The 27247-nt window shown below is 45.3% G+C and overlaps 1 protein-coding gene across 1 annotated transcript in view; it reads left to right on the forward strand.

Moving 5' to 3' along the window:
* The window catches only part of NSD2 (nuclear receptor binding SET domain protein 2), a 505993-nt gene that overhangs the window by 270273 nt on the left and 208473 nt on the right, over positions 1-27247 (forward strand). The gene's annotated exons all lie outside the window — the stretch shown is intronic.

Genomic DNA, 27247 nt, shown 5'->3' on the forward strand with positions numbered 1-27247 from the left:
TACATACCATCACAAACACTTCATTTGCTCACAGACAATAGATTAGTGATTCCACTGCCCACTTGAGCTAGGTGGGAATCCACCCGAGCTTCAGCCTTTTTCTTTTTGTTTCCAGCACTGTGGAATTCCTTCCCAAAATTTATCAGGGTGGAAGATTCGTATTTGCTTTTTTTGTAAAGCTCTGAAAACCTATTTTTTTTAAAAAGCTTTTGAAATATAACATTATTTGATTAGGAAACCACTTGGGTAAGAAATTCTCTATACTATATAGGAGATATAAATTGTTAGAGACAAAAGTATGATTGATGTGTATGTGTATGACTGATGTAATGAATGTCTGTCCTCTTCGGTATGGAAGTTTTGTCTGTGCTGTCCTATCATAAAATGGATTTCACAGTTTAAATTACGCTGTGTGTTTGTACGTTTTTGAGATGTAAACCGTTCTGATTTGCTGTGCAATAAGTGACGATATAGTAAATAAATGATAAACACTGGTATACTTAATATCTGTCTCTCCGTGCCAGTTTTGAGGCACAGATCATAGATACCTGCCTAACATTGGTCCTACTTCCCGACTACTGGAGCTGCTGTTAAAGCCCACTTCAGCTTTGATGCAGATCTGTTTTTGCCATTTGAGTTCCAGACCAAAGAAGTCTGCCCAGCATTGGTCAAACCTCCCAACCTCTGAAGCTGCGGTCAAAGCTCACTCCAGTTGGTCATTTAAATTTTGCCTTAATTGAATTCCATCCTTTTTCTATATAGTGTTCTCTGTGTTTATCCCATGCATTCTTGAATTCTGTTTTTGTCTTCACAGCCTGCCTCCCGCAGGAGGGCATTCTAGGTACCCACCACCCTTTCTGTGGAAAAGTATTTAATGGCTTTGCTCCTAAGTATCCCACACTGCAATCTCAACTCCGACATTTTCTTCTACCACGTCTCTGCCTCTGAAAAAGATTAGTTTCCAAATTAATGGAAGAAGAGCTTGTCAAACCATAAGAAGCACTTAATCTTGAAATAGTGTAGGAAAATCCCGACAGGGCCTCTGTTTCATAACCACATCGTCAGGGGTCATAAAAATCTTAGTGTTGTGCTGCCATATCTGTTTGCTGCCTCAGCACACAATCAGGAGCAAGTCTATGCTTGTCACTGTCAAAACAATTTATTGAATCTCAAAAACTCAATATGTGGAAAAACAACAGATTTCAAAAATACTCAACAACATGGCTGCTTTCACTTGAACTTTGGTTTGGCGCAGTCACATGGCGTCTTCATTTAAAAGAATGCCAGTGTTTTCAAAGAACCAACCTGATCATGCCAAAAAATGTCACCATAATATATGAAAACTTTTGGTCCCTCACAAAATCTGCTTGAATACCTTGGCATCTGTCAGTTGGGTTTAAAAAAGTACTCTTAGGGGTACACCTTAGTGCAGTTGGTGCATATCACCATCATGCAGAAGATACCTTCTCTTTGCAGCTTTAATTTAGCCGCCCAGCCGTCCTGCTGTGCCACAGGACCTCAACATTGTATTAGCCGGGCTCATGAAAGTTCATTGTGAGAGACACCGCACCTTTCATCTAAAGTTCCTGACCTGCAAGGTCTTGTTTTTGATCGGGGTCACTTCAGTTCTCAGAGTTAGTGAGTTCCATCCTCTAGTAACTGGTCTACCTTACACAGAATTTTACATCATAGTGTTTTCTGTATATTCATCCTAAGTTCCTTCTAAAGGTAGCATTGGCGTTCCATCTTTGTCAGTCAATCATCCTGCCAATATTTTTTCCCAAGCCGCCTCCTCGCAAAGGTGGAAACGCTCTGCACACTCTGGATTGCAAGTGAGCCTTGGCCCTTTTTCTGGAGCATACTACAGTGAAGACCACCCAGCTTTTGTTTCTTTTAACACTAACAGAATGCCATCAGCAAACCTATACTTCTCTAATTGACAAGCATACTGCAGTTCTTTTACTTATGTCCAGGCAGGTTTGACTCTTGAAGGTCATATCAGAGCTCATAATGTCAAGAGCTATTACAATTTCTTTAGCCCACTTGAGGTCAGCCTTGATGGAGGTGATTTGCAGAGATGCAACATGTATATATCTGTACATTCATTCACATATCACTACTTTTTGGAAAAGGACTCCTGACATCACAGTAAGTTTAGCCATTCACTTCTCCAGAATAACTTTGGGGATTAGAATCCAGCTCTAGCACCCTGATCCCATTTCTTTCTGTTTCATACTATCTACATATACACAGACAAGAAAAGTTAAAATACTCAAAAAGAGTGTTGCCCCTACAAACTATGTTGGGGTCTACCTGTTGCACTGCCATTAGTTGTATTTTTCCTTTTTTTCTGGTGAAAGCAGCCTATAACTAGGTTATTCTTTGATGTGAGGACTTGTCATGCTTGTCCTTGGAGAAAGCCAAGTTACTTACCTGTAGCAGATGTTTTCTGTGGATAGCAGGATAGAAGTCTTCATATACCTGCCCACCTCCCAGTAAAGTTGCATTCTGTTAAAAGCTTTTAAAATTGACTAAAGCTGTCCCATGTGACAGTCTCCTAAGCTGGAGTAGGGTTTCCTGTGCCTGACTCCATCTGTGACATCACCCAGGTTTGTGTGAAGGCTTGTGTCCAGCTGTGCATGGGAAGCACCTGATATAGGTAAGTAACTTTGGGTTTTACTCTTCATAGGAAGTGGCACATTTTAAATTTATGATGGTTAGTGTAATCAGTTACATTTGAAGAGCAGTTCATAGAAATATCAATGCTTTGCATTTTCTGTAAGGATTCCTGTCAGTATGAAAAAGAATTTAAAAAAATAAAATCAAAAGTGTATATCGATCTTGCCAAACTATGGCTCGTGATGGTACTTAACACATAGGAAAAAGGCTAAATAAAATTCTCTGTTACTATTGTCTTTACCACTGTTGTAGTTTGGTGAAACTACTATTTCAATTGATAAGTAAAATTTTATTTTTCACCGAGGACAAGCAGGCTGCTAGTTCTTACTGATAGGTGACGTCCACGGCAGCCCCTCCAATCGGAATCTTCACTAGCAAAAGCCTTTGCTAGCCCTCGCGCGCCGATGCGCACCGCGCATGCGCGGCCATCTTCCCGCCCGAAACTGGCTCGTGCCGGCCAGTCTTCTTTTGTCCGCGCTCGGTACGGTCGTGTTTCGCCGTTCGCGCCCCTTAAGTTGACCTCGCGCGTCTCCTTTTTGGTTTCGCTACTTAAAAAAAAAAAGAAGGATTCTGAAAGAGGATCTTTTCGGTCTTTTTCCCTTTTCCGCTACTTCCAGTTTTTGCCCCGGTAAGTTTTCTTTCGTCTTCGGGGTAGGCCTTTTTCAGGCCTCGGGTCGATTTTTCTTCCCCTCGTTTTTGGTGCCTACCGCAATTACGAGTTTCGATTTCGCCGGCAAGATTTTTCCGCCCATGTCATCGAAGTCTCCCAGCGGCTTCAAGAAGTGCACCCAGTGCGCCCGGGTAATCTCGCTCACTGACAGGCACGCGTCGTGTCTTCAGTGTCTGGGGGCTGGGCACCGCCCGCAGGCCTGTAGTCTGTGCTCTCTTTTACAAAAGCGGACTCAGGTAGCGAGATTGGCCCAGTGGAACGTTTGGTTCTGGGGCTCTTCGTCGGCATCGGCACCGGGAGTATCGAGTGCATCGACGTCGCCAGCGTCCAGACCTTCATCCTCGGCCGCGATTGTATCGAGTGCATCGAGGCATCGACCCTCTGCAACGGGACTGAGATATCGGAAGGCTGCGTCGGTGGTACCGGGACCTCCTCGTCTGCTGATGTCGTCGGACGGTGGTGCTTCGTCTGGAGTGCAGGTGAGGGCTGTCCATTCCCCTGCTGGTGGCGGTGAACCTTCGGGTGGGTCTCCCCCTACCCTGAGGGCTCCTGCGGTACAGCCCCCCCCCCCCCGAGACCGACTTTCTTCGGGCTCGGGCCCGAGGAAGCGACAGCTGGATTCTACGTCCTCCTCGTCGGTGCCGGGAAGCTCCGGTGACGTGCTTCGTTCCAAGAAGTCGAAGAAGCATCGACACCGGTCCCCTTCCCGTGTCGGCACCGAGAGCTCTGGGTCACCGAGGGAGTCGGCACCCAGCAGGCATCGGCACCGAGAGGACCGCTCACCCTCTGTTCAAGAGGTGTCGATGCGCTCCACTCTGGACAGCCCGGAACAGCCTCCACGCCCGGAACAGACTCTGACATCGACACCTGCATCGGCTTCCATGTCTTTCTCCACAGCCGCTCTGCACGAGAGTCTCCGGGCTGTTCTCCCAGAGATCCTGGGAGAGCTGTTGCACCCTTCCCCTCAGGTACCGGGGGTGCTTGCGCCACCGGTACCGTCGAGTGAGGTGCCGGCTGGCTTCTTGCCCGGGGTGAGGCCTCCGACATCGGTGCCGCTTGCGGTAACGACTGCGGTAGCCTCCCAGGAAGGCTCCCCGACGACGTCGGCGGAGGGATCTTCGCCGGTGCAGGCGAGGGAGTCTACCTCTCGACGCTCCCATCGTGGACGTGGTTCCACGGAGTCGAGCCGGGCACGGCTTCAGACGCAGGTTCGTGAACTTGTGTCTGATACCGATGGTGAGGCCTCGTGGGAGGAGGAGGAGGACATCAGATATTTCTCTGACGAGGAGTCTGATGGCCTTCCTTCGGATCCCACTCCCTCTCCTGAAAGGCAGCTCTCTCCGCCCGAGAGTCTGTCTTTCGCTTCCTTTGTCCGGGAGATGTCTACGGCCATCCCCTTCCCGGTGGTTGTGGAGGACAAGCCCAGGGCTGAAATGCTTGAGCTCTTGGACTATCCTTCTCCACCTAAGGAAGCGTCCACAGTACCCATGCATCATGTCCTCAAAAAGACATTGCTGGCGAACTGGACCAAGCCTCTAAGTAATCCCCACATTCCCAAGAAGATCGAGTCCCAGTACCGGATCCATGGGGACCCAGAGCTGATGCGCACTCAGTTGCCTCACGACTCTGGAGTTGTGGATTTGGCCCTAAAGAAGGCTAAGAGTTCTAGGGAGCATGCTTCGGCACCCCCGGGCAAGGACTCTAGAACCTTAGACTCCTTTGGGAGGAAGGCCTACCATTCCTCTATGCTCGTGGCCAAAATTCAGTCTTACCAGCTCTACACGAGCATACACATGCGGAACAATGTGCGGCAGTTGGCGGGCTTGGTGGACAAGCTCCCCCCTGAGCAAGCCAAGCCTTTTCAGGAGGTGGTCAGGCAGCTGAAGGCGTGCAGAAAATTCCTGGCCAGAGGGGTGTATGACACCTTTGATGTTGCGTCCATGGCCGCTGCTCAAGGTGTGGTGATGCGCAGACTCTCATGGCTGCGTGCCTCCGACCTGGAGAATAGACTCCAGCAGCGGATTGGGGACTCGCCTTGCCGTGCGGATAACATTTTTGGAGAAAAAGTCGAGCAGGTGGTAGAGCAGCTCCACCAGCAGGATACCGCTTTCGACAAGTTCTCCCGCCGGCAGCCTTCAGTTTCTACCTCTACAGGTAGACGATTTTTGGGGGGAAGGAGAACTGTTCCCTACTCTTCTGGTAAGCGTAGGTACAATCCTCCTCCTCGACAGCCTGCGGCCCAGGCTAAGCCCCAGCGCGCTCGCTCTCGTCAGCAGCGTGCGCCTCAGCAAGGCCCCTCGGCTCCCCAGCAAAAGCAAGGGATGAGCTTTTGACTGGCTCCAGCAGAGCATAGCTGACATCCAAGTGTCAGTGCCGGGCGACCTGCCGGTCGGAGGGAGGTTGAAAGTTTTTCACCAAAGGTGGCCTCTCATAACCTCCGATCAGTGGGTTCTCCAAATAGTCCGGCAAGGATACACCCTCAATTTGGCCTCCAAACCTCCAAATTGTCCACCGGGAGCTCAGTCTTACAGCTTCCAACACAAGCAGGTACTTGCAGAGGAGCTCTCCGCCCTTCTCAGCGCCTCTGCGGTTGAGTCCGTGCCACCGGGGCAGGAAGGGTTGGTATTCTATTCCAGGTACTTCCTTGTGGAAAAGAAAGCAGGGGGGATGCATCCCATCCTAGACCTAAGTGCCCTGAACAAATATCTGGTCAAAGAAAAGTTCAGGATGCTTTCCCTGGGCACCCTTCTCCCCATGATTCAGGAAAACGATTGGCTATGCTCTCTGGACTTGAAGGACGCCTACACACACATCCCGATACTGCCAGCTCACAGACAGTATCTGCGATTTCAGCTGGGCACACGTCACTTCCAGTCCTGTGTGCTACCCTTTGGGCTCGCCTCTGCGCCCAGAGTGTTCACGAAGTGCTTGGCTGTAGTAGCAGCGGCACTTTGCAGACTGGGGGTACACGTGTTTCCATATCTCGACGATTGGCTGGTGAAGAACACATCCGAGGCAGGAGCTCTACAGTCCATGCAGATGACTATTCGCCTCCTGGAGCTACTGGGGTTTGTGATAAATTATCCAAAGTCCCATCTTCTCCCAGTGCAGAACCACGAATTCATAGGAGCTCTGCTGGATTCTCGGACGGCTCGCGCCTATCTCCCAGAGACGAGAGCCAACAACTTGTTGTCCCTCGTCTCGCGAGTGCGAGCGTCCCAGCAGATCACAGCTCGGCAGATGTTGAGATTGCTGGGCCACATGGCCTCCACAGTTCATGGGACTCCCATGGCCCGCCTTCACATGAGATCTGCCCAATGGACCCTAGCTTCCCAGTGGTTTCAGGCTGCTGGGGATCTAGAAGATGTGATCCACCTGTCCACGAGTTTTCTCAAATCCCTGTATTGGTGGGCGATTTGGTCCAATTTGACTCTGGGACGCCCTTTCCAAATTCCTCAGCCACAAAAAGTGCTGACCACGGATGCGTCTCTCCTGGGGTGGGGAGCTCATGTCGATGGGCTTCAAACCCAAGGAAGCTGGTCCCTCCAGGAACGCGATCTGCAGATCAATCTTCTGGAGTTACGAGCGGTCTGGAACGCTCTGAAGGCTTTCAGAGATCGGCTGTCCCACCAAATTGTCCAAATTCAGACAGACAACCAGGTTGCCATGTATTACATCAACAAGCAGGGGGGCACCGGGTCTCGCCCCCTGTGTCAGGAAGCCGTCAGCATGTGGCTCTGGGCTCGCCGTCACGGCATGGTGCTCCAAGCCACATATCTGGCAGGCGTAAACAACAGTCTGGCCGACAGGTTGAGCAGGATTATGCAACCTCACGAGTGGTCGCTCAATTCCCGTGTAGTGCGACAGATCTTCCAGGTGTGGGGCACCCCCTTGGTAGATCTCTTCGCATCTCGAGCCAACCACAAAGTCCCTCAGTTCTGTTCCAGGCTTCAGGCCCACGGCAGACTGGCATCGGATGCCTTCCTCCTGGACTGGGGGGAGGGTCTGCTGTATGCTTATCCTCCCATACCTCTGGTGGGGAAGACTTTGTTGAAACTCAAGCAAGACCGAGGCACCATGATTCTGATTGCTCCTTTTTGGCCGCGTCAGATCTGGTTCCCTCTTTTTCTGGAGTTGTCCTCCGAAGAACCGTGGAGATTGGAGTGTTTTCAGACCCTCATCACACAGGACGAAGGGGCGCTTCTGCATCCCAACCTCCGGTCCCTGGCTCTCACGGCCTGGATGTTGAGAGCGTAGACTTTGCCTCTTTGGGTCTGTCAGAGGGTGTCTCCCGCATCTTGCTTGCTTCCAGGAAAGATTCCACTAAGAGGAGTTACTTCTTTCTATGGAGGAGGTTTGCCGTCTGGTGTGACAGCAAGGCCCTAGATCCTCGCTCTTGTCCTACACAGACCCTGCTTGAATACCTCTGCACTTGTCTGAGTCTGGTCTCAAGACCAACTCTGTAAGGGTTCACCTTAGTGCGATCAGTGCATACCATTACCGTGTGGAAGGTAAGCCGATCTCGGGACAGCCTTTAGTTGTTCGCTTCATGAGAGGTTTGCTTTTGTCAAAGCCCCCTGTCAAGCCTCCTACAGTGTCATGGGATCTCAATGTCGTTCTCACCCAGCTGATGAAACCTCCTTTTGAGCCACTGAATTCCTGCCATCTGAAGTACTTGACCTGGAAGGTCATTTTCTTGGTGGCAGTTACTTCAGCTCGTAGAGTCAGTGAGCTTCAGGCCCTGGTAGCCCAGGCCCCTTACACCAAATTTCATCATAACAGAGTAGTCCTCCGCAGTCACCCTAAGTTCTTGCCAAAGGTTGTGTCGGAGTTCCATCTGAACCAGTCAATTGTCTTGCCAACATTCTTTCTCCGTCCTCATTCCTGCCCTGCTGAACGTCAGCTGCACACATTGGACTGCAAGAGAGCATTGGCCTTCTATCTGGAGCGGACACAGCCCAACAGACAGTCCGCCCAATTGTTTGTTTTTTTTTATCCCAACAGGAGGGGAGTGGCTGTGGGGAAACGCACCATATCCAATTGGCTAGCAGATTGCATTTCCTTCACTTACGCCCAGGCTGGGCTGGCTCTTGAGGGTCATGTCACGGCTCACAATGTTAGAGCCATGGCAGCGTCAGTGGCCCACTTGAAGTCAGCCACTATTGAAGAGATCTGCAAAGCTGTCACTTGGTCATCTGTCCACACATTCACATCTCATTACTGCCTTCAGCAGGATACCCGACGCGACAGTCGGTTCGGGCAGTCAGTGCTTCAGAATCTGGGGTTTAGAATCCAACTCCACCCCCCTAGGCCCATGTTTATTCTGTTCCAGGCTACACTCTCAGTTAGTTGGATAAGTTGTTAGGTCAATCTCAGTTACGTCCTCGCCGTTGCGAGGCCCAATTGACCATGTTTGTTGTTTTGAGTGAGCCTGGGGGCTAGGGATACCCCATCAGTGAGAACAAGCAACCTGCTTGTCCTCGGAGAAAGCGAATGCTACATACCTGTAGAAGGTATTCTCCGAGGACAGCAGGCTGATTGTTCTCACAAACCCGCCCGCCTCCCCTTTGGAGTTGTGTTTTCCCTTGTCTTTGTCTTGCTACATATGGGACTGACGAACACGAGCCGGTTCGGGCGGGAAGACGGCCGCGCATGCGCGGTGCGCATGGGCGCGTGAGGACTAGCAAAGGCCTTTGCTAGTGAAGTTTCCGGTTGGAGGGAGCTGCTGTGGACGTCACCCATCAGTGAGAACAATCAGCCTGCTGTCCTCGGAGAATACCTTCTACAGGTATGTAGCATTCGCTTTATCTCTGGTAGAATAATGTACTTTGGTTCTAATTTTATTTTTAATTTTGTTTTCTTAAAGGTTTGAGTTGTTTCCACTTTGTACTAAATTCTAGTAAATACATGAACAAATTCACTATTCTACATGAGTCACAATCAGGATTTCGACCCCTATACAGCACTGAAACAGTACTATTTACTCTCCTAACTAAATTCAAGCAGGAGATAGCCATAGGCTAAAGCATTCTCCTCCTCCAATTTGACATGGTTAACCATAACATACTACTAAGATTACTACGGAATCGGTGGCAACACTTTCAACTGAATCAAGGGTTTTCTAACCACCAGAACATACCAAGTGAAATCAAGCACAAACATATCGTCACCCTGGAAACCAGATTGCGGAGTACCGCAAGGATCACCAGTATCACCGATCCTTTTCAACATCATGATGGTCCCACTAGGCAAGGCCTTATCCACTGCCTTAACCCATCTATCTACGCTGATGATGTTACACTATACATCCCCTACAAACTTGATCTGACAGAAATCACCAGTGAAATGAAGCTCAGCCTAGACATCATGAACTCATAGGCAAATGCATTCCAACTAAAACTCAACACAGAATAAACACACTGTATCATCATCTCATCCCAATACAACACATACAAATCCACAAACATTAACACCCCAGAATACACCCTCCCTATATCAGACAGCCTGAAAATCCTTGGAGTAACAATCGACCGAAACCTTTCACTAGAGACCCAAGCTAAATCCACCATACAGAAAATGTTTCTCTCAATGTGGAAACTCGAACGCGTGAGACCATTCTTCCTGAGGGAAATATTTTGCAACCTGATAGTCAATGGTACTAAGCGACGCAGACTACTGCAATGGAATCTATGCTGGATGCAAAGAACAAATTATAAAGAAACTTCAGACCGTCCAAAACACAGCAGCTAAGCTTATATTTGGAAAAATGCGTTTTGACAGCGCCAAACCACTCCGAGAAAAACTGCACTGGCTTCCAATTAAGGAATGTATCGCTTTCAAAATCTGCACGACAGTTCACAAAATTATCTATGGCGAAGCACCGGGGTACATGACAGACCTCATCGACCTGCCAGCCAGAAACACCATAAAATCAGTACGATCATACCTAAACCACCACTACCCAAGCATCAAAGGACTCAAATACAAATCCACTTATGCATCTAGCTTTTCCTACCTAAGCGGACAACTATGGAACGCACTACCAAAAGTAGTAAAAACTACGCTCGACCACACAAATTTCCAGAAAGTACTAAAGACAGACCTGTTCAGAAAAGCATACCCCACCGACCCAACGTAAAAACTTGGATACCTGAGACACAACATAACCAAAGACCATAATGGACATATCCTGGCTCTTCCCCTCCCTCTCTAAGTAACTCCAATTGTATTTACCATACTTGTAACCCACTCTACCACAATTTCACCTTGTATTGTTCATACCTGTATTTGTTCAAACCGGAATCGGCTAACGCCGTTTACGGTACTATGTAAGCCACATTGAGCCTGCAAAAAGATGGGAAAATGTGGGATGCAAATGCAACAAATAAATAAATAGTGATCAGACCATAATATTGGGGTCCATACAATACTTCAATAATTAAATCACAGGATCACTCACCCGAATAAGCGATTAAATCTAATTGATGTCCCATGTGAGTTATGGATTAGATTCTATATATGACACCTAAAAATCTGGCACCGAAATGAGTTGCCTGGCCCATTCTAAAAGTACACCTTAATTTAGGCATACTTTATAGAATAAGCCTAAATTTCCATGTTTATAAAATAGACCGAGCGCCAGTCCGTGCAACTATATTTAGTCATGGGCTGTTACTTTTATTTATTTAAAAATTATATTCCTCACTATCCACTGTTCTATGTGGATTACAATTTTACATGTATAAAAAGTCATATAGATTACATACGGCGCACAAATTTTAAACAAACACAATCAACTTTATAATGTATATTATACCTAGTGTTCTGCTATTCAAACATCTCTGTAAATAATACTTTCACATATAAACAAGCTAAAATCACCCATAAGCTTCAACAAGTAACAATGTCTTACGTTCTCTTTTAAAATCTGTCAAAGCTTTAATTTCTCTAATTCATTTTGGGATTTTATTCCTCAATGTTGGACCCACAATATAGAAAATTTTACTTTTATATTCTTCCAATTTAATCGTGTGATAAGATGCTAATTCAGACCAGCATTGTTCACCAGATCTTAATAATTGTTTAGGCTGGTACAAATGCAGTTTTGATGTTGGTGCAAGGGGCACTAATTTGTGCAAGACCCTGAACACCAGACATGGAACTTTAAATGTAATTCTTTGCTCAATTGGTAACCAATGTAGCTCTCTTAAAACTGGAGTGATATGTTCAAATCTAGATTTTCCTCCTGTCACCCTTGCAACCGTATTTTGTGTTACTTGTAAGGCTTGTAACTGAGTCTTTTTTAAACCCATCATTAAACCATTACAGTAGTCGAAATGTGGGGTAATAATACTCTGAATTGTTTTTCTAAATTGTCTTGTTTCAGAAGTTTTTAATCTTCTCAATACACCTAATTTCCAGAAAACATCTTTAATCGCTTTTATGCAAGCCATTTTAAGTTCAAAGCAAAGTCTATTATTACTTCCAAATTTTAAATCTTCTGTAAAATTTTAATTGTAGTAGAATCATGCACAAATTCCGAGGGCACGTCAATATTCTCTTTACTAGATTTATTTATTTATTGCATTTGTATCCCACATTTTACCAGCTATTTGCAGGCTCAATGTGGCTTACATTGTACCGTGATGGAGATCGCCCATTCCGGTATTACAGATAAGGAGTGGTATTGTGTTAAAGTTAATGATTGATAGAACACATTAGATAATCAAAGAGGAAGAGTTAAGTTTTTTCCAGTTCTAGTATTAGTTTCATTGTGTTGCAGGGTTCAGGCATTTAGGTTGGATCGTTAGGGTATGCATTCTTGAACAAATTGGTTTTTAATGATTTCCGGAAGTTTGTTAGGTCGTGCATTGTTTTCATGACGTTTGGTAGTGTGTTCCATAGTTGCGTGCTTATGTAGGAGAAGCTGGATACATAGGTTGATTTTTTTTTTACTTTAAATTTTTATTGTATTTTATCATATGTTTACATTTGTAACCTTCCATCCTTAAATAAACATCAATTCTCGTAGAGTCAGTGAGCTTCAAGCCCTGGTAGCCCATGCTCCGTATACTAAATTTCATCATAACAGAGTAGTCCTACGCACTCAGCCTAAGTTCCTGCCAACGGTGGTGTCGGAGTTCCATCTTAACCAGTCAATTGTCTTGCCAACATTCTTTCCAAGACCGCATACCGCCCTGCTGAACGTCAGTTGCACACATTGGACTGCATGCGAGCGTTGGCCTTCTATCTGGAGCGGACGCAGCCCCACAGACAGTCCGCCCAATTCTTTGTTTCTTTCGACCCCAATAGGAGGGGGGTCGCTGTCGGGAAATGCACCATCGCCAATTGGCTAGCAGATTGCATTTCCTTCACTTACGCCCAGGCTAGGCTGGCTCTTGAGGGTCATGTCACGGCTCATAGTGTTAGAGCCATGGCAGCGTCGGTGGCCCACTTGAAGTCAGCCACTATTGAAGAGATTTGCAAGGCTGCGAGGTGGTCATCGATCCACACATTCACATCGCATTACTGCCTCCAGCAGGATACCCGGCGCGACAGTCGGTTCGGGCAGTCAGTGCTGCAGAATCTGTTTGGGGTTTGAATCCAACTCCACCCTCTAGGACTCGATTTTATTCTGATCAGGCTGCACTGTCAGTTGTTCTTCGTAGGTCAATTTCTGTTATGCCTTCGCCGTTACGAGGTTCAATTGATCTGGTTTCTTGTTTTGAGTGAGCCTGAGAGCTAGGGATACCCCAGTTGTGAGAACAAGCAGCCTGCTTGTCCTCTGAGAAAGCGAATGATACATACCTGTATCAGGTGTTCTCCGAGGACAGCAGGCTGATTGTTCTCACCTACCCTCCCTCCTCCCCTTTGGAGTTGCGTTTTTTCCTCATTTCTTTGCTTGTCATTCAACTGAGCGGGAACAGTTGCACACAAGCGGGAAGACGGCCGCGCATGCGTGGTGGGCGTGCCCTGCATGCGGGACCTCCCGCGAGATTTTTACTCCGGTTTGAGGGGCTGCCATGGACGTCAACCCAGTCGTAAGAACAATCAGCCTGCTGTCCTCGGAGAACACCTGCTACAGGTATGTATCATTTTCTACCATGTGAATAAGGTGGTTTCTCAGAGGACGGTCAGGCATTGTATTCTCATTAGTGGGTGATGTCATCCACAGAGCCCTGTATGAACACTGCCATAGTGCACTGTCACATTGCAGCTTTGAGGCAGTGATCCTATGGTGCATACACGGGTGCAGTACCAGCAGTCTAGCGTTTTCCATGGAGTAGAGTGGTTGATTTTCTAATCACTTCTCAATTATTTTTTCATTTTTCTATTTTCAGCCTTTGAGGCCTCAGAACCCTTCTTTTGGCTGAAAAGCATCAACCATTTTTGGTTATGGACCTACCCTAACTCCCTGTGCAATGGAGCCTTTTGACCTTGTGTTGGCCGTTTTTCCCTTCATGTCAGCGAGGGTGCCGAGTGGCTTTAAAAAGTGTACTCGATGCAGTAGGATTATTTCAGGCACAGACCTCCATAACTGGTGTGTTCAGTGCTTGGGTCAGGAGCACTGAGACATACAGTGTGGCTTTTGTGCATGCAAACAAGGACACTTAAAGCCCGCAGAGTCCAGCATGAAAAACCTTGTGGTTCTGCATTGAGCATGGCAAGGGATTTTGTACTGGATGCGTGGAACATGCTCAGCATCAACATCAGCTGCACCGACATAACATCGAGAGTGTCCAACATTGGATTCAGTACCATGACTGTGTAATAACTCCACATCCTTGTTGGTGCCTTGTGCATCGAGGGACCTGCAGTGTAAAAAACTTAAGCATTGCCATCATTTTCCCTACAGGTAATCTACCAGCATCCTCGATGGATGGGAAGCGTCCATGCTGTAGTGACCTTTCTCCTTCGCTACAGCTTATTTCTCATCGAGAGCCTTTGAGGTCCTTGATCTCCTACACCTGAACAAGCTGCCTCCATATTGCAGTCTCAGTAGGTACTGACTCCTACTCTAAAGGAGAAAATCTAGGCAATGCTCAAAGAGGAGCTCTTTGGTCTACTGCATACCGCAGACTATTCAGGCTTACAGGGTACTTGCTCCAGCCTAAGCCCGTAGGTACATCGGAGAGACAGTCACAGGAGAGGTCCTGCACACCAGTTCAGCACCAGCCATTGGGGACACCACGAACCTAACCAACACATGCATCGACATCGGCAGAAGAACTTTCTCCAGCCTTAGAGACTTATCTGCCTCAACGTACTTCGACACAGATCTGATGCTCAGTCAACACGCACTTCCACGTACTTCCCAAGAACAGTACTTTGAAGAGTCAGACTCTGACTTCTGAGAGACGGAGCAGGACCTACAGGACTTCTCAGCTGAGGAGTCCTTTTGCATTCCATCTGACTCTTCTCCATTGCCTGAGAGACGTAAGTTTCCTCCAGAAAGTATATCCTTTCCTGGCCTTGTGTGTGAGGTGGCGCAAGCCATGCCTTTCAAATTGAAGACAGAGGAAGAACCTTGTTCAGAGCTCTTTGTGGTTCTGAGTTATGACTCTTCTCCTAGAGAGGGAATCACTGTGTTCCACCTCATACAATTATGAGGAATAATTTGATTAAAACCTGGGGACTCCACTAACAATTCAAGTTGCTCCAAAGAAAATTGATACAATGTACAGGAAACAGAAATATGTTGGGTTTGAAAAAAATACAGTTACCCCATCATTTTCTTAGTTATGGAATTTGCTTTGAAGCATACTTGCAGTGCGAGATCTAATGCTTCTGCTCTAGAACATTAGACAATTTTGGCAGGAGAACATTTCAAACCTCTATGCTAGACAACCACATATTATTTTATCAGCTTTATTTGACAATTTATTTGAAGTCTCTAATACAGAGTACTCTCTCCTTTGCAGACGTCCTTCCTCCTGAAAAGGCTGAGTTCCTCAAACTTCTAAGGAAACTTATAGATGGTCATAAGTATCTAGCAAGGCAGGCCTTTGATGTCTCTTCTCACATTTCCGCCTTAGTTGTAGCATTGTGACGTCTTTCCTGAGAGTTTCCAACCTCGAATCTGCTGTCCAGGAGCGTCCAGCAGATGTCCCTTGTGGAGACAAATTATTTGGTGACAAGGTTGAGGAAGTGGCCGACCTAATTAAAAAACATACAGATACTATTAAAACTGTATCCAGGCCTTATGCCGCCTCTTCTAGAAGATTTGTGGCAGGATTTGAGCACGCAAATTACTATACGTCTAAGTGTCGTTGTTCTCCCACTCCTTTTTCACTTCAGAGGACTATACCCCAACACTCACGTCCGTGGAAGCAACGCGGACCCAAAACAAAGACCCCTTCTTTGTCTAAACAGCAACCCATTTTTTGATTCATTAGAGATCATTGTCACTGTCCAGTTGTCCATGCCAAACAACCTACCAGTGGGAGGCAGACTGATCCTCTTCAACAGAGTTGAGTACTACGTATCATCCAGCATGATTATGCTCTGTACTGGGGAAAAAAGACCTCCCAACCCTCCACTGAGAGAATTTCATTTAAACTCCCTCCAGACGATAGTACATTAAGAGGAGCTCTCTACACTCTTCCAGCAGAGTGCAATAGAATCAGTTCCTGTGCTGGAAAGGGGTCGTAGGTTTTACTCCAGCTACTTTTTCATACCAAAAAAGACCTGGGTAGTAAGAACAATTCTCAAGTTGTGAAATTTAAACAAATCCTACTCAACATTTGCATGGTTTACCTGGGATCACTTCTTTCCATGACATAACACAATGACTGGATTTGCTGTCTAGATCTGAAGTAGGCATACACTCACATACCTGTTATCACTGTGCACAGAAAGTTCCTGCGCTTCCACTGTGGGACTATGCATTATCAATACAAAGTCTTGTTGTTCGGCTTGGGCTCCTCGAGTCTTCACAAAATGGAGAGAGAGGGTTGAAGCATGGGGGGGCACATAGTATGGGTGAAGGCATACGGGGACACATGGAGAGAGAGAGATAATAGGAGACGTCACAAGAGGGCACATGGCGAGAGAGAGAATGGGTGAAGGCACATGAGAGAGACAATAGGTGAAGGCCCCCTCCAAAGCTATAGTACGTTTTCAATGGCTGGTGGGGTAGCTGATGGCGCGCCAGCCTAAGAAATTTACTGCCTGAGTCACCCCCTTCCTCCTTGTACTGCCTCAGGAGCGAGGAAGTCAGCAGGATGCCTCAATCCATCAATGCTTGCACTCCCCAAGCATTCTCAGTTCATGCTTGAAGTGAGCATGCTCGGGGATTTCCAGCATCAGCAGCTGGAGGCCCTGCTGACTCTCACTCCTTAGGCATCACAAGGAGGAAGGGCGACGCTTTGTCAGTGGATTTTTTTCTACTGGCTTTGGCTTCTTCATGAGCAAATGTATGATATCATGTAATGGTGGGGGGGGGGTGGATGCCCTCCAGTCCATCCCTATTCTCCCCCCCCCCCCCCCCTCCATGAACCAGCTGGCTATGCCCCAACTAATCGTAGAACTAATTGCGATTAAAAATTTTAACTGGCCTGTGGCCCTAGTTTATTTCATACCAAACCACCTGAAGTGACATGGGATCTTGATGTCAATTTCACAGCTTTCGTGAAACCTTCATTTGAACCACTTCATTCCTGTTGTCTGAAGTTCCTCACATATAAGAAGGTGTTCTTAATAGCCGGAAGAGTAAACGAACTTCAAGTCCTGGCTGACCCACTTTACACCAGATTCTACCATGACATGGTTGTTCTCTGAACCAACTTCAAATTTCTCCGTAAAGTAGTATCAAGAGTTCCACCCCAATCAGTTTGTACTTCCTGTCTTCTTCCCTAAGCCACACTCATCCTAGAGAAGCAGCACTGCATACTTAGACTGCAAGCGTGCTGTAGCATATTATCTGGAGCATACAAAACCTCATAGAATGTCCTCCCTAACAGATTAGGGATTCCCATCAGCAAAGGTACTATCCCAACTTGGCTGGTTGACTGTATTTCCTACTCGTATGCTCTGGCTGGGCTTAACCCTTCATGGTTGTGTCACCGCTCACAGTTTCAGAGTCATGGCATTTGATTCTGTGGATCATGGACTACTAATGATGAAGTTAAATGAAATTGACTTGATGGGTCCTGTTTTAAAGTGGTTTAGTGAATTCCTGGGAAATCGTTCCTATTGGTTTTGAGAGGAGGTGTTTCATCTAATAGTTGGCACTCATACTGTGGTGTGCCTCAAGGCTCTCTACTGTCACCTGTGCTATACAATCTTTTAATGAGTTCTTTAGGTTCTCTTTCTTTTATTGATGGAGCTCATCTATTATCTTATGCTGATGAAATTTTGCTGTTGGTACAACATGCTCTTCTTTGAAGATTCTGTTGTATAGTTAAAATTCAGCATTGAGCCTTGGAAAATATGCTTAAACTAAACCTGACTAAAACCAAGCTTCAGAGGTTTGCTAGTTCTCTAAAGACCATTCCTTTGGCAGGAGGTGAATGTTTTAAAGGTGGAGAGCGTCAAGAATCTTAACCCATTTTTGCCCAATGTTCCCATAATAATCCATATGGGAACATGGGAACATTGAGCACTAATGGGTTAAGAGTTATACTTGATTCCTTTCTTACTTATGAGTCTCAGATTAAGAATTTATGGAAAAGAAAGTTTTTTTCATATGAAACCATTGCGGCTGCTTAGGGTATTTTTTTTTTTTTTTTTTAAATCTCATTTTCCAAGTATTAGTGCAGATGTTGATGATGTCTCATCTGTATTATTGTAATTCTCTATACAGTATTAAATGTAAAACGTCTGTAAAAATTGCAATTCAGAACACGGCAGTATGTTTAATTTTTCGATTGAAAAAATGACTGTCTCATTATGTTAACAAACTTCGTTGGCTTCCGCTCAATGCATGTATAGCTTTTAAATCCCTTTGTATAATATTTCAGGTATTGCATGGTAATACTTTCAAAATGCTTATACAAATGTTTTTTATTTTTATTTTTCCTCTTTAGATGCATGATAGCTTTTTATTTAAACTTCCTTCGTTCAATGGCATCCGATTAAAAAGTTACTTTGAGGCTTTGTTTTCTTTTTGAGCACTCACTATTTGGAATGCTCTTCCTGTATTTATTAGATTAGAGGTGAGTCTTCTTTCTTTTGTAAACAGCCTTGAACCTCATGCTGGGACTAGTGCGGTCTATAAATTTTAGATTTCCGCTCTGCTTCCATTGAAGAAATTTGCAAGGTGGTCTTCTGTCACTTCTGATTACTGTCTGGAGCATCATTCTAGGTGGGATAGCCTGTTTGGTCAAGCAGTCTTGCAAAATCTTTTTACTGCTTGAATGCCAACTCTGCCTTCCAGCACCTTTTTTTCCACCAGGCTCACTTTCTCCTTGGTTTTCTCCTTGGTTCTCAAGTTCATTATTGTATTTGTGAGCTAGTGAGTCCCACATGTGAGAATATTGTGTGCTTGTCCTTGGAGAGATTCTTACATCCCTCCCACTTCCCCATGGAGTTGTCTTCTTAGCTTTCATATTATACTGCTGGTCACGCATGCGTGGTGGGGACAGTGCCTCAAAGTTTTAAAGTGACAGTGCACTTCACAGTGTCTGCACTGGGTTTTATGTTTGATGTCACAAATGTGAGAATATGTGTTTGCTGTCTTCGAACATCGCTTTTTCTGCCATCATTCTCGAAGTAGTCCTAGTCTGTAGTGATTTATTTATTTTTATTATTGGGATTTATTAACCATTTTTATGATGCAATTTACCCAAGGTGGTGTACAGCAGGCACAGTTTAACATAAAACTGAAAATGTTAAACCATAACAATAATAAAATGATCAAATATAAGTACAAATAAAATCAATAACGTAAACTTGGAAATGGCAAATTGAAACCTAATAATAGTGTTAACGTGATAGAGTATCAGAAATACGCCATATATCACCCAACACTAAAAACTTTTATCATAACACCATACCATATAATAATCTTCTGGACCTCAGTGGCAACTTTTTTCACACGGACGAATCAATCCGTGGTTTCCCTGCTTCCTTTTTGGTCACTGTTTATTGATTACCATTTACAACTCCTTCATTGTAATATGAAACTTAAGTTTTTTTTTTAATTCTTTCTTTTAAATTTTATATTTATGCTGAATGCCACTTATCTTAATTTTTCTGATGGACCTACTACCAATATGTGTCATCTTTAGCCTTTGGCTGCACCGGGGTACGGTCCTCAACTTCTAGTTCAGGCTCTTCTGCAAGCAGACAAACCACGAATTGAGTGGTCCCAGTGGAAAAAAGTTGCTACTGAGGTCCAGAAGACTATTATATGGTATGCTGTTGTGGTAATTCAGTTTTTAGTATTGGGTGATATTTGGCATATTTTTGAATGCCCCCTCCTCCCCACTATTGAAATTAAGTTGGACTGTGTATTGATTTGGCATTATCAGAAATATGTACAGAAATAACAGCATTGTAGAGCCTGAAATCGGGCCGGGCAAAATGGTAGAGACTATTATAAAGAACAAAATTACAGAGCATATACATAAGCATGGATTAATGAGACAAAGCCAACATGGATTTAGTCAAGGGAAATCTTCTCTCATCAGTCTACTACATTTCTTTGAAGGGGTGAATAAGCATGTGGATAAAGGTTAGCTGGTCGATATTGTGTATCTGCATTTTTAAAAAGCATTTGACAAAGTACTTTATGAAAGATTCCTGAGGAAATCAGAAAGTCATGGGGTAGGAGGCAATGTCCTATAATGGATTAAAAACTGGTTAGAAGGTAGAAAACAGAGAGTAGGTTTAAATGGTCAGCATTCTCAATGCAGAAGGGTAGATAGTGGGGTTTTGCATGGGTCTGTGCTGGGACTGCTAATTTTTTAACATATTTATAAATGATCTAGAAATGGGAATACCTAGTGAGGTATCTCCTGATGACACAAAGTTATTAAATCGCAAGAGTATTGTGAAAAATTGCAAGAGGATCTTACAAGACAGGGAAATTGAGCATCCAAATGGCAGATGACTTTTAATGTGAGCACGTGCAAAGTGATGCATGTGGGAAAGAGGAACCTAAACCATGGTTACTTGATGCAAGGTTCCATATTAGCAGTCACTGCCCAGGAAAAGGATCTAGGTGTTATCATTGATGATACATTGAAACCCTCTGCTCAGTGTGCTGCAGCAGCTAAGAAAGCAAATAGATTGCTAGGAATTATTAGGAAAAGAATGGAAAACAAAACTGAGAATGTTATGTATTTGTACTGCCCCATGGTGCGACTGCACCTTGAATACTGTGTGCAGTTCTGGTCACCACATCTCAAGGTATAGTGGAATTAGAAAAGGTACAGAGAAGGGCAACGAAAATGATAAAGGGGATGGGACATACTGGGACAGACCAAAGGTCCATCAAGTCCAGCATCCTGTTTCCAACAGTGGCCAAACCAGGTCACAAATACCTGGCAAGATCCCAAAAAAGTACTTTAAATTTTATATCCTGTTTATCCCAGAAATAGTGGATTTTCCCCAAGTCCAATTTAATAATGTTCTGTAGACTTTTCCTTTAGGAAGCCATCCAAACTTTTTTAAAACTCTGCTAAGCTAACTGCCTTTACCACATTCTGTTGCAACGAATTCCAGAGTTTAATTACACATTGAGTGAAAAAACATTTTCTCCGATTCATTTTAAATTTACTACTTTTTAGCTTCATCGCATGCCCTTTAGTCCTAGTATTTTTGGAACACATAAACAAACGCTTCACATCTACCTGTTCAACTCCACTCATTATTTTATAGACCTCTTATCATATCTCCCGCCTTTTCTCCAAGCTGAAGAGCTCTAGCCGCTTTAGCCTTTCCTCATAGGGAAGTCGTCCCATCCCCTTTTATCATTTTCGTCGCCCGTCTCTGCACCTTTTCTAATTCCACTATATCTTTTTTGAGATACGGCGACCAGAATTGAACACAATATTCGAGTTGTGGTTGCACCATGGAGCGATACAAAGGCATTATAACATCCTCATTTTTGTTTTCCATTCCTTTCCTAATACCTAACATTCTGTTTGCTTCTTAGCCGCAGCAGCACACAGAAGGTTTCAACGTATCTCAATGACGACACCTAGATCCATTTCTTGGTCTGTGTCTCCTAACGTGGAACCTTGTATGACGTAGCTATAATTCGGGTTCCTTTTTCCCACATGCATCACTTTGCACTTGCTCACATTAAACGTCATCTGCCATTTAGATGCCCAGTCTCCCAGTCTCATAAGGTCCTCTTGTAATTTTTATTCTTTCCCTTCATATAGTTTTTCTATCCTGTTTACTATAATTCTGTCTTGGTTTTCAGCTTCTCCCCTACTCATCTCCTTTGCAGTTTTGTCATTTATTGCCGCTTTCTGCTCTTCTGATCCTCCCATTTAATACCTCTTAATTATGTTATTCCATTTCTTCCTTTTTCTTGTGGCTAACATTTAAAATTGCTGTTTTTCACTTTAATAAATTCACAGAACAGCACTGCCTCGCATTTTTGCTGTTAGTGCTACTTTTTTGTGTCACTCATACTATCCTCCATACTCCCTGCTTTGTTTTCTCGCTGGCCATTTGTGAAATACATTAAATAAAAAAGCTACAAGATGTTCTAAGATGGTTCTATTTCAGATTCTTGAGGAAAAAACCTATTCATTCCAACCAGCATTTCCTGATAGCTAGCTTCTTTCTTCCCTTTCATACCTGAGTACTATCTTCCTTTATAATACTTTTTCTATTATGTTACCAAAGGATCAATTCAGACTAATGGGTTATGCCCATCTGCCAACAGGCAGAGATAAAGAGCACCAATGATTTGTGCTTTAACTGGTCCTGTGCAGCAAGCCTTATCCCTTATTCTCTATCTCCAGCAGATAGGTATTCCTTTGCAGCTCTGTGACTGATTCTGTGGTGGTCCGACCTTCTAGAAAGGTTTTGTACCTTGAGGTTGAGTTGCTGGAAAGCTAGGGTGTAAACCTGGTGGTCCAGGTCCCTCTCCTCTACCCCATGCCCCCCCACCCACTCCTGCCTTTCTCTTTTTTTCCTAAGTTTCCTGCCTTCTTTAAAAAGCTAAATAAATAAATAAGCTCAGCAATGCTGCAGGAGGAAAGAGGGCTGTTCTAATTTACGTTGAACCTTTCAACGCCAATGACTTCTGCTCTGTGTTACCTGTTGGGTCCTGATGGTTTTGGAGCATGTGAAGCAATGTTCCCGGTGTAGGAGCTGGAGAACACTTTTGGGGAGCTAGGGGCATATTTTGTTTCAGACCCAGAGTCTGATCTCAGCTCAGTGCAAATGGTGCAGGCTGACATGGCAGTTTTGGCTGGCTTTCCTGTGGCAGTTATGACTTTGATGATGCCGCAACCATTTAGAATACTGCAGTAGCATCTTCCCCACTCCCTCCATCTGATTCAGGGGCATTCTTCTCCTCTCAGCTGAGGTCTATTTCTGCTTTGGGCAGATTTGTTGTCTGGCATGCCTTTTCCCCTCGAGTTTCTGGTGTTACTGCATCTAAAGGCAGCAGCTAGCTGATAAGCCTCTTCCTTCTCAGAAGGTAAACCTGTCTAAGAGGAGGAGAGTTGGACAGATTTAGGCAGCTGAAGGGTTTTTCCCTTCCTCCTCCTCATGGTTCAGAGGATAACTTCATTCGAAGCACTTGGATTCTCAGCCTTAGTCTGAGGCGGAGGTTTCAGGGACTCAGGGAGATTCCTCTGCAGCCAGATTTGCTAAGGAGGAACTCCCTCTTCTCATAACTAAGGTCTTGGAGGTGCATAGTATTACCCCCTCCTTCGGTTCAGGGGGCTTTGCTGGTTCCTTCTATTGTATCTGGCACTAAGAACCCCCCCCCCCCCCAATCTTTCCACACTCTTGAGGCCATGCAAGAGCTTATATTGGTTCAATAGGATTCTCTGGATTGTAGTCTCAAGGTAGCCAGATCAGTGGTTAAACTTTATCCCATTCTGCCATCTGAGATTAAACTGGGCCTCCCTATGGTCAATTTTGCCATCACTGCTTTCACAAGAAAGGCTGCAGTTACTGTGCAGGAGGTACAGTGCTTAAGGATGTTGGGCATGATCACAAGATTAAGGCTGCCCTGAAACTGGCCTTTCAGGCTGTGGTGCTTAGCCTTCAGGCATTGGTTTCTGCCTCTTATGCAGGCAAAACTTCTTTATCCTGTGTGCAGCAACTTGCTTCTTCATCTGCACCTCCAGATGTTTTGCCTTCTCTCGAGGCAGGTTTGGTTTATGTGGCAGATGCACTATATGACCTCTGAGCCTCTGTGCTAAGCAGATGGCGATGACAGTCTCCACAAGGAGATTGCTGTGGTTGAGATATTGGGCGATGGATGTGGCCTCCAAGTCTCGCTTGGCTATGCTCTCCTTTAGGGGTCAGTTGCTTTTTGGGGAGGACCTGAAGAAGCTGGTTAAGGATCTTGAGGATTCTAAGATCCTGCGGTTACCTGAAAATAAGCCTAATGCGCCATTTAGATTTCCTAGGGTACGCATTTGGGAGGCAAGGCGATATAAACCTGATAAGTCTGTTGTGTAGAGGGCTCGCTTTTCACAGGGTTAGTCTTCCTTTTGATGCCCCAAAAAGGGCATGTCTTCTCATAATAGACCCGTGACCTTTTTAGCGGTATCCCAATGATGGGTTGTAGGTTCATTGCTCACAGGGCAAGGTAGGAGGGCGTCCCTTTTTTTTTTTTTTTTGACAAGGATCAGGCCAAAATCACCACAGATCAGTGGATTCTAGATATTGTAAAGGACATTTATAAACTGGAGCTTTGTCGCCCTATCACAGATCTATTCTTGGAGGTCCCCTTGCAAGGCTCCTTCCAAACGTTAGACATTTCAGATCACTCTGCAGTTGTTCTTGAGTCTGGGAGGGGTGCAGCCAGTGCCTCCTCGTGAGAGGGTATCCAGAAGATATGCCATCTACTTTGTGGTCCCCAAGAAAGGGAGCTCCTTTTGCCTGGTGTTAGACCTCAAGTGTGGTCAACAAGGCTCTCAGGGTACAACATTTCCGCATGGAGACTTTGAGGTCAGTCATAGCTTCTGTCCAGTCCGGGAAGTATTTGATGTCCTTGGGGGGGGGGGGGGGGCTATTTTCATATCCCAATTTGGCCTCCTCACAGATGGTTTCTCCATTTTTCGGTTTTTGGCAGCTATTACCATTTCAAGGTTGTGTCTTTTAGTCTCACAACAGTGCCCAGAATGTATTTCAAGGTGATGGTCATGGTGGTTGCCTTTCTTCGCAAAGAGGGTATTCAGGTTCATCCTTATCTGGACGATTGACTGATTCAGGCTCCTTCTCACCAGGACACAGCATTGCTGCAATCTACATTGTGGTGTCCCTTCTGACCTCTGTGGGTTGGGTCGAGAACTATGACAGAAGCCTCCTTACTCCAACCTAGTTGCTGGAGTATTCAAGGATCCAGTTTGACGCTCTTCAGGCGAGAGTTTTTCTGCCTCGCCTTTGGCAAGTGAAGATCAGGGACCAGATCCAGCATATTTTGTCTCCTCTGGAAACCAGAGCTTGGGATTATGTACAGGCTCTGGAGTCAATGGCAGCGACTGGATGTTATTCCCTGGGCCTGTTTCCACATGAGGCCATTGTAGGCATTGCTGCTGAGTTGCTGGGCTCTCGTTTTAGAGGATACAGGATTTTGATTCCTTGGACTGTCCAGGTCAGAGCCAGCATGGCTTGGTGGCTATTGCTTCAGCATCTTCTGGCCGGCTTTCCTCTGCACTCTAATTTAGGTGTGATAATGTCGGATGCCAGCCTTTCCTGTTGGGGAGCACATTATTTTCATCACACATTTCAGGGTCTGTAGTCTGCTGTGGAGGTCTCTTGATCCATCAACATACTGGAACTCGGGGCAATTAAGAAAGGTCTTGCATGTGCGTCTCTCATCGAGAGCAAGCAAGTTAGGGTGTACTCGGACAATGTGATGGCCGTGTCATATGTCAACAGGCAGGGGGGAACAAAGAGTGCAGTGTGCTGCTCGATCTAGGTGAATGGCAGCTCTTCTAGGAGGCATTCAATCTCATCACCACCCTTTGGGGGGGGGGGGGGGTTCCACGTCTGTATCTCATGGCGTCCAGGGCCAGTGCGCATCTGCCCCCAGCTTTGTCAGTCACAGAAGGGAGATGGAATCTTTAGGCTTGGATGCTCTGGTTTAGGCAGGGCCAACTTTGGGCCTTCCTTACATCTTTCCACTGTGTGGCCCATGATAGGACTTTCAGGTGTATAGCTCTCTATTGTGAGTTAGTCTGGTGGCTCCAGACTGGCCCATGTGTCCATGGTATGCAGATTTCATGCATGTCCTCTGCATCAAGGACTGATTCTCATGGAGGATCCCTCCTGCTTTGGTCTTAAGGGCTGGCTCTTGAAAGGGTTCTCCTTCGAAAGAAGGGATATTTGGAGGCTGTGGTGGCTACACTGCTATAGGCGAGGAAGCAGTCCACCCCCATGGCTTATGCTAGAGTCTGGCAGACCATTGAGAGTTGGGCAAAGCAGAGGACCATTTCTCTCCTGCAAGCTTTGTTTTCTCAGATTTTGTCTTTTCTTCGTAACGGTTTGAAGCAGGATTTGGCACTGAACTTCCTGAAAGTGCAGGTGACAGACTTGGCATGCTTCAGGGTCGCATTCAGCTCTCTTCAATTGCAGCACACCTTGATACGGTTGTTTTCTTAAGGGGTTGAATCATCTCAGTCTTCCTCTTCGCAGGCCTTGTGGTACTTCAACTTGATGCTGAGGGCTTTGCAGAGTGCTCCTTTTGAACCTCTAAGGTCACTCTAAGGACCTTACGCTGAAGACAATTTTTTTTTTTGTAACCATTTCCTTGGCGAGTAGAATTTCTGAGCTTCAAGCCTTGTCATGTTAGAGACACTTTCTCTGCTTTTCTTAGACTGGGGTGTCGGTCCACATTGTGTACCTTTCTTTCTTCCAAAGGTGGTTTCAGGTTTTAACCTCAGGAGCTTTTTCTTCCTTTCAGAGGGAGGATTGTGGATCAGACAATGTTTGTTTTGCATCTTTTGGCTATGAAAAGACCCATTATGTGCCATTTGCAGTATACCAATGACTTCAGACGTTCTGACCATCTTGTCATTCTTTTTGCAGGCCCTAAGGAAGGGGTTACAAGCCTCTAAGCCTACAATGGTGTGATGGTTGAAGGATACGATTGCTTCTTTGTATTTTTTTTTTTGTTACATTTGTACCCCGCGCTTTCCCACTCATGGCAGGCTCAATGCGGCTTACATGGGGCAATGGAGGGTTAAGTGACTTGCCCAGAGTCACAAGGAGCTGCCTGTGCCTGAAGTGGAATCAAACTCAGTTCCTCAGTTCCCCAGGACCAAAGTCCGCCACCCTAACCACTAGGCCACTCCTCCACTCTCAGGGAAGTCTGCTGCTTTGTCTGTTAAGGCTCATTCTACTTGTTCTCTTTGTACCTTCTTCACAGAGTCCCAAGCAATCTTTGGAGGAGTTTTGTCGCTCTGCTACATGGGCATCTTGTTATACCTTCTCGAAGCATTATCGACTGGATTTGGGAGCTAAGGTGGAGACTGCCTTTGGAATTGGTGTGATCTCCGTTGCGCTTTCTCATTCCCACGCTCTCTAATGATTAATTTTTTTTTTAATATCCCATTAGTCTGGGATGGAAGGAAAAATTAGTTCTTACAGGATAATTTTCTTTACTTTGGTCTCAAAGAATATTTACTGTGTTCTTGTACATAGTTTGGAGTTGTTTGTTCTCAGCCACAAGTTGGATGATGCTTTCTTTCTTCAGTTTGTTCACTTATACAAGGAGACAAGAGTTTTCCTTATACCACTGCTTGGCTATCG

Source organism: Microcaecilia unicolor, chromosome 2 (genome assembly GCF_901765095.1).
Source record: "Microcaecilia unicolor chromosome 2, aMicUni1.1, whole genome shotgun sequence".
NCBI classification, from domain to species: domain Eukaryota; kingdom Metazoa; phylum Chordata; class Amphibia; order Gymnophiona; family Siphonopidae; genus Microcaecilia; species Microcaecilia unicolor.